Source organism: Pteropus medius, unplaced genomic scaffold (assembly GCF_902729225.1).
Source record: "Pteropus medius unplaced genomic scaffold, Ma_sr-lr_union100, whole genome shotgun sequence".
Classification (NCBI taxonomy): Eukaryota; Metazoa; Chordata; class Mammalia; order Chiroptera; family Pteropodidae; genus Pteropus; species Pteropus medius.
The window spans coordinates 2,422,224-2,435,165 of NW_024355327.1; the positions used below are offsets into that span (position 1 = coordinate 2,422,224).

Genomic DNA, 12,942 nt, shown 5'->3' on the forward strand with positions numbered 1-12,942 from the left:
CTCATGACCCTTCCTAAGGTTCAGTAATTGCTGAAAGGACTCATAGAACTCAGGAAAGAAAGTGCTTTATTTACTATTACCAGATTGTTATAAAGGATACAACTCAGGAACAGCCAAATGGAAGAGACACATAGGGCAAGGTATGTAGTAGTGTATTGCAGAGCTTCCAAGCCTTCTCATGGTATGCCACCCTCCTAGCACCTTGATGTGCTCACAAACCCAAAAGCAATCTGAACCTTTTCTAGACGTTATTATGAAGGTTCCATTAAGTTGGCATACTTGATTAAATCATTGGCCTTTGGTGGTTGAAAATTCCAACCCTTTAATCACATGATTGACTCCTCTGGCAACCAATCTCCATCCTGAAGTACCTAGGGGCCCACCAAAAGTCACCTGATTAGCATAAACTCAGATAAGATCGAAAGGGTTGTATTATGAATAACAAACAACAATGCTCCTGTCACTTCTGTTCTTCAGGAAATTCTAAGGGTTTTAGGAGCTCTGTGCCAGAAACCAAGGACAAAGACCAAATATATATTTTTAGTATACCACAGGTAGTCATTGTGATTGTTTTCAAATATTACAGTTTTCCTTTCAGACATGTAGAATTTCACTTTCCCGCTCCTTTTATTAGATTGGCCGTATGACTTGCTTTAGCCAGCAAAGATGAGCAGAAGAAACATCGTCACTTTAGGAGGAAGCTTTAGAAATTATTTTATCGATCACCATGTTCCCATCTCAATGCCCTGGTGATTATGGAAGAATATACCGTCCCAAGTCCCTGAGTTCCTAATGCAATAGAATGTGTGTTTATCTTCATTGGGGCTGAGAGTGTTTATCAGTGGAAGTATGTCTAGTAGGAATTGTTGAAGCTTTGCATTTTCTTCTGCTGGATACCTCAAAGCTTTTACTGATAGAGAACCACTTTTTAAATGTATTTCTTAGCTTCGGATTTCCTCATCATAAGGATAGTTTAAAGGCAGACTAAATTCACATATGTGGAGTTTTGATTTCTCACCGTAGACTTTTCCTCAACCTAGAGCCTGGCCAGAAACAAGCTTTTTTGCTGCCTGAATCAGTGAGCAGAGGTTTCTAGAACTTATCTCACAGAGGTGGGCAGTCATTTCAGGGTCTGGCTTTACGCAGGAGTCTCAGTTCCAGTTCCTCACCTTATATAAACCCAAGGCAACATCTACTGTTCCCACATAGATATTACAATCCTTGGGCCCCTGCTCATAATTTTACACAAACACATATTAGGATCTGATCCTTCTGTATATTTAGGCCAGATTATGTCCCACCCTCCTTCTCCCCACCAACACACGCTTTGGCATCAAGTCATAGCTCATCAGCCCTAGCTTTTATTTCTTTATTCTGACACCTAGTCAACATACTCTTTTATCATTTAAACTTTATTTTTCTTATATTTTTTTCAGACTGTCTATGTGTTTGTAGCAAGCAGAGAATACTCATTAGCTCAAATCCACCCTTTCTAATAAAGGAAAATAATGGTTAACTAAAATATAGAAATGTAATAAGGACTTATAGCTGATAAGCCAAATCAGGGATGAGAGTGAACTAATTGGGGAAAGCTGCCGGGACATTCTCTCACTTAAAAATCTATTCATTATGTACTATATAAGATTCTAGAAACTGTTCTAGACCCTGGAGATACAAAGATAAATAAGATATAATTTCTTTTCTTAAGGAGTTATAGTCTATTGAAGAGAATGATATAGAACAAATAGAATGTAATGTGAGAAATGCTAATTGGAATATTTGCAATTGCTATGGAGCCTTTAAGTAAAATACAGTTCTTATTTTTGCCTTTTAGAGATGTGTTGATCAAGTAGGTGATGTTTCTAAAAGGTCTTACAGAACAAGTAAAAACTCACAAAAGGTAAGGAAGATATTTTAGGACAAGAACAAAACACTTGTAAAGACCATAATATTAGTGTGGTATATTGGTTTGCTAGAGAATCAGGGATGAGTGACGTGATGGCAGATTAATCTGGAGAAATAGGCACAGATTTTTGGACTGTATTCTGTAGGCAAAGGATTCATCATTTTTGTAAATTAGGAAGTTTCATTGGTGTTATCTTTCTAAGGAAGTTGCTGAGAGAAAAATCAGAAATAATGAGTAAACTTAGAAGGTTGTTGTGGTCAGGCCAATGATGGATTTTGAAAAGCAAGAATAGAGGTGAAAAGGAACGAGATGTCGATTTCAGAATGGGACTCTAAGAGAAAATTTCAGTTAGTATAAACAGAGAACAGGAAGGGTGATAAAGAAATCAAAATTTATTGAACAATAACATTATGCCAGGCTTTTACCAAATTCTCTTAGCTCTCACAACTCCATAAGAGAAGTGGTAATTTATAAATGAGAAAACAGGCTCAAAGAAGTTCACGAATAGCCTGGCATCACATTTGTGCAGTGGTAACCCAAGGCTGTCTGGCTCCCAAGGCTTTCTACATTTCTTTTGTTTCCTCTCTGTAGGGATTTTTCTTTTAATTTCTAATTATTTTTTTTACATGGAGTTTGCCTCATAATTTTATAAAGTGAAACGATGAACAATTTAAGAGTCTCTAAATAACTAACTTGAAGCTTCATATTACTTCTCAACTGTAAGCTGTTTAAATCTTTCAAGGCCAGCTCTTTTAAAGTTGAAAACAATTTGTTATCTCTTTCTCTGTCATTAAGCTACATCAACCTTTGCAGTGTGACTGTTCTGTACCCTACGTTTTTCTGTTGGTCAACATGTGGCAAAGGGTAATAATTATTCCCATGCCTTCTGGCAAAATGTATCAGAAACTAATTCAGAAGCTGCACTGTCATCACTAAGCCAGTGCACAGTTCAAAAAACAGTGATCACTTAGGGATGTCTGACAAGTACAGTGTCATCTTAAGTCGAAGAAATAGGAAGCCAATACAATTTTTGCTGGTTTATTGCAGGAGAAGTTCTTTGGGGCTTTCCAAAAGAAAGGTTTTATATAAGTAAGTAGAAAATATCTAATTATAATAAGCAGGCTGGAATATGACCCCCAACTAGAGTCTTCTTTTCCTCCCAACCAAGGTTGCAAGCACTGTTTCGCTTTTTCCCCTAAATACCAGTGATGGGAACTAAGGGAACACTGATAGGCCATTGTGAGGTTCAGAAATAGCCTAAGCCCACCCCTGAAATCATGCCTTACTCATTGGCTAAATTAGAATTTCTGGGTCAAAGGTAAAGAGAGTATATATCATAGTGGTTTAGAAGACAGATGCTAGAGTCACACTTCCTTGATCTGAATCCTGGTTCTGACACACACCAGCCATGTAATCCAAGACAAGTTACTTAATGCCCCTATTCCTCAGTGGGGATAATAAAAAGACACATCTCAGGGGAATGTTTGAAGATTAAACAGTATATGTAAAGAACTTATAGTGCCTGGCACAGAGTAAGCTCTATATAAATGTTTATTGTTGTTACTATCATTCTTGATATTTATAAGCAATAACTTCTATTTCAATGTGTTATGGTGATTGTTATTAAATTTAGATAATAAAATATTTTATATCTTATTTCCAGTAAGCAAATTTTTGAGTAGAATAAGAATAGACAGTCTCTTGTATTATGGTGTTTTGCTCTGATTTTGTTGTGTAAATTTTTCAAATAGAAAAGGTTTAAACTGAACCATAAGTTCTAAAACTGCTAAATTGAATGTCTTTTTTGCTTTAAATAAAGGTGTATTTTCTTTGTTAAATTGGAAACAATTTAATGCACCCACATTCCTTCTGGTTTAAGTAATCTATGGAAAATTAAAATGACAAGAAAGGTGGGATTAACCAGATTTATGACTGGCAAAGGCAAATTACAAACAGCTTCAATGTAGCAGGTGTAGCTATTTTAATGAAAGTACCAGACTGGTCCATAAACCCACACAGTTGCTGTACCATTCCACAGATGGCCACTTAAATAATTTAATGTCACTAAAATGATTCTACTAAAGAATTCTTTAAAACAAACTGCAGTGATTTATCATTTTGAGCTGTCTGTAATACCATCATTATCCTAATGGCCCATGGTCAGAACAGTTTTCTTCTGTTTTTTTTTTTCCTCCCTCTGGCTCTCCTTTTATTGTTTGAAAGTTCTTTCATCTACATATTCTTATTACCACTAATCACATTATCTAGCTTCTACTAGATTGCCTTGCTTTGAGAACCATCCTGTCTTCTAATCTCACCCTTTGTGAGCTGATTTTAGTAACTTTTAGGGAGTTACTTGATTATGGAAGGAGGGTAATTTGACAGAGGGATTAACGTGTACTTACAAGGGCTCAATGGTGAGAGACCTATCACATTGAATTTAGGAAGGGATGTATCCATTTAGCACGTCCTGGGATAAGGCACAGCATGTTGTACCATGTACCATGCTTTCAGCTATGGTAATGGTAGCATGGGTCAATATATCACAAAGGTTCCACACTTCCTCATTGATGTTCAAGGGCGACAATGTTAATCAAGCATGGCAATCTTGCTGTCTTCCTTAACAGAGTACTCCAGACAGTCACTACCATTCACTTGATGTTGGAACTTAAGATGAAACCTATATGCCATCCAGGAGGTGATTTTTGCAAAAGATATTTTTTTCAAATGGATTTTTCTTATATTGACTCTATTTAAAAAAAAAAAAAGGAAAAAGGAAAAAAACAGGACAGAACATTAAATCTCAACTTTGCGAATGCATTTCTTTAGAGAGGAAATATAATATGGTTTGGAATATTGGATATCTCAAGCAAGACTTTGGCAAGTGCTAGATTCTATCAGTTCACAGTTGAATTTTTTAACAAGTGCCTGAAGTGCTGAAATTTGGTGCTGTTTCTTAAGGTGGGATCAATATACTTTAGGTTCTAGACTGGAAACAGAGTTGACATTCTGTTATATAAGTTCAGAACCTGGAGTTTCATTCTTGTCTACTTAAGAACTATCTTTTTGTGCAAATGTGAATTAACAGGGGTGGCTCATTTCCTAAGAGTTTTGATTATGCTCAGGCACTTAGATAAATACTTTGTTATAACCTCAACGTCCTAGAATATGAACAAACTTTAGTTAATAATAGCAGCTAACACATAAAGCACATATGTACCTTATTTAGACTATGCTAAACACTTTATATACATTATCACCTTCAATCCTTGTAGCAATTCTACAAGGTAGAGCCTACTTTTATGCCTAGGTTGAGAAGAGAGAGCCCTAAGTTGCCCAGAGCACTATAACTAGTAAGTGGGAGAACCATGATCTTTGTTCAGGCAGTCTGACTGCAATGCCTGTTCCTCCACAATGCTCCTTCATCAATTGAATTGCAGGTTTTGTAATTTTCCTTGTTTAACAGATCATATCATCCAGTCCTGCTTCTGGCTCCAAAAAAGCAAGTTCTTTGGTCATGTGGGACCTTCTTGGGTAGTAACTTCTAGAGTGTTAGCCCTGAGATTAAGGTTAAGGTTTCTGGTGAATCAGCCTCACCATCATCACCAAGATTTGAAAAAAAAAAGCCTGGTTAAGGTCAGGCTTGAAGAATACACCATGAATACTCCAAAACCTGGGAGTAGCATGAGGCAGAGACTGATGAATACTAAAAGCCAGAAGAGTGTTTTTCCATCAAAGTGTTTCTCGAAATGTGGTCTTTTGGACCACCTGCATTAGCAGCGCTAAGAAGTCCCAAGTCCATAAATATCTCCCCCATATTGCTTTGTTTTAATTAACAAAATAAGACTTTTCTTAACATTTATGCATTTGGGGAGCTATTATGAGACAATTAGATTGTTTTGGGTTGAGGTTTGCAGCCTGAGAAAATAGGAGCAGAGAAAAAAGCCTTTCTTTGGCTTCTGAAGCTTAGAAGGAAGATGGGAACTATGAAGTTCAGGGACAGGAGGATATTATAATGCGAGTATAAGGAGTATAAGGGTGCTGATGAAGCTGCCTTGTGGTTTGGTGGTGGTGGGTATTTTGGTCTCTCTCTACTCCACCCCAGAACAAAGGGCTGTGCAGGCACCTGCAGACCCTTTCCTCCTGGGCTCCACTAATTCTAGGAAGGGACCATCCATGTCTTTCCCCACTCATTTCCTCAGAGGAGGGGGCTAGAAAAATTGCTTTTGATGACAGGTCACTTTCTTCTCCTTGCATCCACTTTCTCAAATGCCTTTCAGGTTCTTATGAAGATTTCTAAATGGCATTGGCACCTGGTGTAGTAGGGAGAGACATAAAGAGGAAGCATGAGGCAGCTCCTTGCCACGTGGAACTAGTTTCATATTGTCTACTGGTTTTCAGATCTGCTGCCACCTTTCATCCTACTTTTCTTTTTTGTCTTTACCACCCCAAATATCGGACAATAAGCTATAAAACTTTTACCAAGGGCTAAACTGTGTCCAGAATTTTTATATCCTCAAAGTAAGCCTTCGATAAGTGTTTTCAGAAACCACTGTTTGTGACACACAGGATACCCACAAGGCCAATATGCCAGCTACAAGCATAATATAGTTTCCTGGCTGCAGTCAGGGCTTCCTCCAGTGATTGCCAGGATGGTTGGTATCTTCTTTTAGAAATGATTGTGTATTTAATGATTGCCGTTGCTTATGAAAAAACATTTGCTTCAACTGTTTTACCTCCTTTAATTCTATTTGTCAGCCTTCATACATCCACATGAGAGTTTCTAACTGAGAATGACTAATTGTTTAAGTGTTTTGGTCCAATTTAAGTATCAAACAAAAGGCAGCAAGGATTTGGTTGGGCACAGGAACAAATGATGTTAAAGAAGCTAGCCTCCTGTTTTTATATGAACCCTGCAAGTTAGGTATTAGCTCCATTTTGTAGATGAAGAAACTAATGTTCTGACACCTACTTCCTCAAGTTTCATAGACAGTAAGTGGTAGCACCAAGATTTAAAGCCACGTTGGCCTACATTTGTGGCCAGTATTCACTCCAGTTGGTTTTTTGGGATGCCTTATGATAACAATAATGGTTCTAATAACATGGACAGCAGCTGGTGCTGCTGCTCTTGCTCCTTCAGCAAAGCTGATGATGTCATCAGGCCTGCTAGCAGCAACCCAATGTCTTGGCAAGATTTTCACTCATCCACTTTTTTAGCCCATCATCTTTCTTTGGTTCAACTCTCTTTCTTTGCCCACTTCTACTTCCACTTCTACCTCCTTCCGGTATTAGGGTATTGCCTGGCTTTCTCTCTCCTGCCAACACTCAAAATTACTTTTAATTTCTGTTAATGCTTAGAAGTTTAAATAAATCTTAAGTGGAGATTGCCCATTATAAATTCAATTCCTCTAAAAATAATAAGGCATATAAGTGAAGCCAAAGGTTGCTTTATAGAGACTGTTTTTGTGAAAGCAAGTAGGCTCTTGTCATATTCTGAAATCTAGAATCAGCTGATGCTTCTCTTTTAGCGTAGGTAAGAGAAACACTTGGATTTTCAAATATACAATCATGTGGAAGTATTGTCACTCCTATAGATTGTGTTTTTTGATAATTGCCATTTCACCACATACAAAAATATATATAGTCAAATGTCTCTACATTTAAAGCTACTCCCTGTTCCTTTGTTACCTTTCTTCAATTAAAAGGATAAAGAAAGAAAGATATTGAAATGACTAATATTCTAGTACCAAGAGCATCACAGACCAAAACGGGTGATTTTATGTTATTGCTATAGAAACAGCAGTAAGAGAAATGAGCATTAACCTTGCTTTTAAATGATTCAGTTATTCCCTTTTAGACCATTGGTGCAGTAATAGACATTCTCCTTTTAAGTAAACAAGGAATGGAGCATCTACCAATGTAGATTTTTACTATACATAAACTTTTTTTTTTTGACTAAAACTATACCATATAGAAAAATAAAGATTAAGTGGATTTTCTTAAATGTTACTTCAGTTTATAATTCATGCAGATATTTCTGTAAGCACATTGTGTGTGGACACAGTCTGATCATTTTGCTATATAATTTGGCCAATATTCATTCAGTTAATATTTACTGAGCACCTACTATGTGTCAGGCATCTGCTAAACACATCACCACTGCCCTCACGTTCTGGAGAAGAAGACAGAAAAAAAGCAAGTAAATAAAAATACTTTAAAAAATGGTAAGCATCCTGAAGGAAACAGGCAAAGAATTAACCAGGAGGTGCCTGCTCCTAGATAGAGTGATAAGGATATTTAAATAAGATTTGAAGGAGGATGAATAACTAGCTATGTGAAGAGTGAAATGAAGAGGGTACCCACAGAAAGAAAAAGCCTGTGCAAATTCCTATTACAAGAACACACCAAGTGTGAAACTGGAAAGAATAGTAGGGAAGAGGTCAGTGACATGAATGAGATTGGCATGTCTGCTGAATTACCTCTCTTCAACTGCTCCCAATCTATGTACTGCCTTTTCTGGAAGTCAGGTTCCCCCGTTCTCTCACATTGTATTAATCACACAGGCTTCTTTGACTTAAAGGCTTCCAAGCCAAAGGGAAATACCAGCAGGAGATCATAGGACAGGAAGAGAGAAGTCAGCATATTTCTTCCCTTTCTTCATGCTGATATCCCCTCCTATGAAGATCCACTTGCTTGGCTCCAGTCTTCTCCTTGCCCCTATAGACCTAGGAATGGTAATAACTGCGCACTGTTAATTTTTTGGTGTCTAACCATCCCTTCTTTCCTCAACCCCCATACCTCCATAAGGTGTTACTTCATGACAGCCTTCCCATTTGAATCATGTGGAGTGAATTCTGTTTCCTTCGAGTTCCTGACTATAGAGAATGAGGCCTGATGAGTGAGGCAGGGTAATTTATAGACCTTATAAGCTAGGAATTTAGATTCTCGAAGTAGCATGAAACTACTGAAATATGATCCCCATTTAAAATGGTCACTCTGGCTTCTGTTGAGGGTATTGACTGGGGGAAAGAGGAGTAAAGAATGGAAGCAATGAGACCAGCTGGAAGCCTGTGCAGGGCAAAGAAAGGTGGTACTTGGGCCTGAATGATAATAGAGGAGATGGAGAAATTAGTGGATTCAACATAGAACTGCAGAGAGAACATATGAATCAAGAGTGACTCATATCTGATTTGAGCCACTGGAGAATGATGAGAATGGGGAACTAGGGCTCTTTTCTTGATGGGTTTCATTCAAAATGTCAGTGATATATCTAGGAAAAACTTCAAGTTAGCAATTTGGAGTTCAAGGAACTAGGGAATATACCAGCAGAGCTAGAGATGTGGACTGAATTATCAACATGGAGGTAACATTTATAATCAGAGGTAGGAGTGCAAATAGTCTCCAAGGAAAAGAATATTTAAACCAAAATAGAAAAGAGAACCCAGGAACTTTCAGATTTAAAAGTCTTTAGGAGCTATTTGAATATACATTTTAGTTCCAAAAATATCACTTTACTAATATATAAATCCAGCTTTAGATAAAAGAAAAATAAAAATAATGATGCTTAAGAAATCAAATGTGAAAATGGTAGGTGTCTTGTCTTCATAAAATAAAATTGATATTTAATTGGACATATTTTTAAAAAAGAATAATCTGTGCCATGTAGGAACACTGCCTTCTGTTTTGACCATTGGCACAAATATATAGCTCCCAAGACCACTTTAGCCTTGTGCTGAAAATTTGCAAATTGACTGTAGAACTGAGTGAGTTAATTCGCCTCCTCTCAAGCTCATATTTCTAACCAACAGGATTGTGCTCAGGTGGTGAATTTTGCATATTGTCTGCCTTAATTGGGAAATGTGTTTATATTGATAAGCTTCCAGCCTAATTCAATTGAAGGAAAGCTTTCTAATTTCACCTTTCATTTACTAAAATTAAAAAGATAAAAGAGTGAATAAAAATGGCACCAATGTGTTACCAGTAGTGCAATTCATAATAACCAAATCTGTTTGCTTTTTACTTCAAAACAGTCATCAAGACTACAAGACATTTATTGGTGTTTTTCTTTAGACCCTCTACAAATTATCATCCTCTGACTCCAGGGACTTATAGATTTTATCATATGGCCTTCCAGCTTATATGTTATAACATTGGACTGTCATCTATAGCGTCCATTAGAATGTTATTGATAAACTGTCCACTAATATTGAACTAAGTACTCGATAAACCACTATAAGTAAATTGTTGTGCTCTTACCTCAAAGGATAGTCTGTCGATTCTCCATAGCAGAATGACCCTAGCAACAGTTCTCTTGTTCTACCTGTAAAATGTGGCATAATGTCTTTTTTGAGGTCCCCAGAAGTAAATAATTTTTTAAACATTTTTTTGTGTGTATTATTATTTGTATAGGATATTTTATTTCAAAGAGCTAACCACTAATCATTGCTTTATACTTATGGACTAAAAAGCTTCCATTTATAAATTATATTACATAATAAAAGTAATCCATGCTCATAAAAAGAAAATTTTAATAATTCTCCAAAGGTACCTGCTTTTAATAGTTTTATGAATTGTGTGTATGTGCACACTCATGTGTGTGTGTGTGTGTGTGTGTGTGATATAACAGTCCTTTTTTTTTTACAAATAGGGTCATACCATTCACACTCTGGACATTTCTTTGGCGTGGTGACAGTGAGGCTTTCTACTTTATCTGGGGAATCTTTCCATACATATTAATCTGTCTTATCCTTTTAATAGCTGCTATATGTATCATTGCATACATATAGCATATATTTACCTCTAGATAGACTTTTATGACAGACCTCTAAATTATCACTCTTTTTGTTTCTTGGTTTTTTATTAATGTTATGATGAACATTCTTGTAAGTATATCTTTATGTATTTATGAAATCTCCTGCATTTAAAGATATATGAGATTTTCATGTATAAATTAGAATAAGAGAACATATATAATACCTAAAGTGTCAAAATCTTGTAAGCTATAGTGATACATTCAGGAGAACAGAAGTGAAGAGGGAGAGAAAATCTAAAGAGTGCATGTTGGAGGTGCTCGAGGACATTTCACGGATTTGCCCCATTGGATATTGTCAAGTTTTTATTGATGGGCAACTGACAGCAAAATTTTTAAAAAGTTTTCAAAATTAAATAATTAGAACTCTCCAATAATCAGAGTTTGTGTAGTATTTTATATTGATAATTGAACATTCTGATTTGTGATTTATGAAAAATATATTGTTAATGGCAAATATCTTTATTGTGGTCTTCAGAAAGTGATCACTTATTATGATACTATTTAGTTGAAGATAATAGTCAATTAACTGCAACAAGCAATGCTCTATCCCTATATATAAACAAAAGTTTACAATGCTTAGTGTTGTATTTCCTAAAATGCAGGTGAGTTTATTGGCAACTTATGGCAAAGTATATTTTGGGTAGAAATAGGAAAGTGGGTGGTGTGAGAGTTCCATAATTTGAATTCTCAGTTTTGTTAGAAATGGCTTTTTTTTTTATATTTTAATTTTTTACAATTATAGTTGACATACAATATTATATTAGTTTCAGTTGTACTACACAGCAATTAGACATTTACATAATTTACAAAGTGATCACCTCGATAAAGCCGGTATCCATCTGACACCATACATAATTATTACAATACTACTGACTATATTCCCCATGCTATACTTGACATTCCCATGACTATTTGTAACTACCAATCTATGTCTCTTAATCCCCTCTCCCCTTCACCAATCCCCTTCCCTGCCCCCAAATCCAGCAACCATCGAAATGCTCTCTGCATCTATGAGCTTGTTTTTGTTTTGTTTGTTCATTTCTCCTACTCTCTGGATCTCACATATAAGTGAAATTATATGACATTTTTCTTTCCCTGTCTGACTTACTCCACTCAGCGTGATATCCTCTAGGTTTACCTATGTTGTTGCAGGTGGCAAGATTTCATTCTTTTTTAATTGCTGAGTAATATTCCATTGTATAAACATACCACCTCTTCTTTATCGATTTATCCACTGATGGATACCCAGGTTGCCTTTAATTTTGGTTATTGTAAATAATGCTGCAATGAACACATGGATGCACATGTCCTTTCAAAGTAGTATTTCCGATTTCTTCGGATAAATACCAAGAAGTGGGATTACTGGATCCTTCTTTGTCTTTTGTCATAGCCTTTGTTTTAAAGTCTGTTTTGTCTAGTATAAATATTGCTACCCCTGCTTTTTTTTTCATTTCCCTTTTCATGAAATAACTTTTTCCATCCCTTTACTTTCAGTCTGTGTGTGTCTTTCAATCTGAAGCAAGTGTCTTGTAGGCAGCATACATACAGGGTTTATTTTCTTATCCATTCAGCCACCTTATGTCTTTTAATTAGAGCATTTAATCCATTTACATTTAAAGTGATTATTGATAGGTACATAGTTATTGCCATTTTATTATTCATGTTTTTGAATTTCCCACCTTCTTCTTAAAGAAGTCTCTTTAACATTTCTTGTAATGCTGGTTTGGTGGTGATGAACTCCTTTAGCTTTTTCTTGTCTGGAAAGAAAGAAAATTTGACAATATCCAATGGGGTACATCTGTGAAATGTCCTTGAGCACCTTCAACATGCACTCTTTAGATTTTCTCTTTAGATTATCTTTCTTCCCTTGTCTGGGAGGCTCTTTACTTGTCTTTCAATTCTAAATGATAATTTTGCTGGATAGAGCAATCTTAATTGTAGCTCCTTGCTTTTCATCACTGAATATTTCTTGCCAATCCATTCTGACCTGCAAAGTTTCTGTTGAGAAATCAGCTGACAGTCTTATAGGAGCTCCCTCATAGGTAACTAACTGCTTTTCTCTTGCTGCTTTTAAGATTCTCTCTTTGTCTTTAATCTTTGGTATTTTAATTATGATGTCTCTTGATGTGGACCTTGAGTTTATCTTATTTGGGACTCTGCGCTTCCTGGCCTTGTACATCTATTACTTTTGTCACATTAGGGAAGTTTTTTGTCATTATTTCTT

At 36.1% G+C, this 12,942-nt stretch overlaps 1 protein-coding gene across 6 annotated transcripts in view; it reads left to right on the top strand.

Annotated features, from left to right (window-relative positions):
- CFAP20DC (CFAP20 domain containing) overlaps positions 1 to 12,942 on the top strand; it is a 209,287-nt gene that overhangs the window by 54,843 nt on the left and 141,502 nt on the right. The window contains exon 1 of one of the 6 annotated variants that reach the window (XM_039858616.1): positions 1,882 to 1,900. The exons of the other annotated variants lie outside the window; for them this stretch is intronic. The gene's annotated coding sequence lies outside the window, so the exon portion shown is untranslated. Of the gene's footprint in view, positions 1 to 1,881; positions 1,901 to 12,942 lie in introns of those variants that run through there. 6 annotated transcript variants of the gene reach the window in all.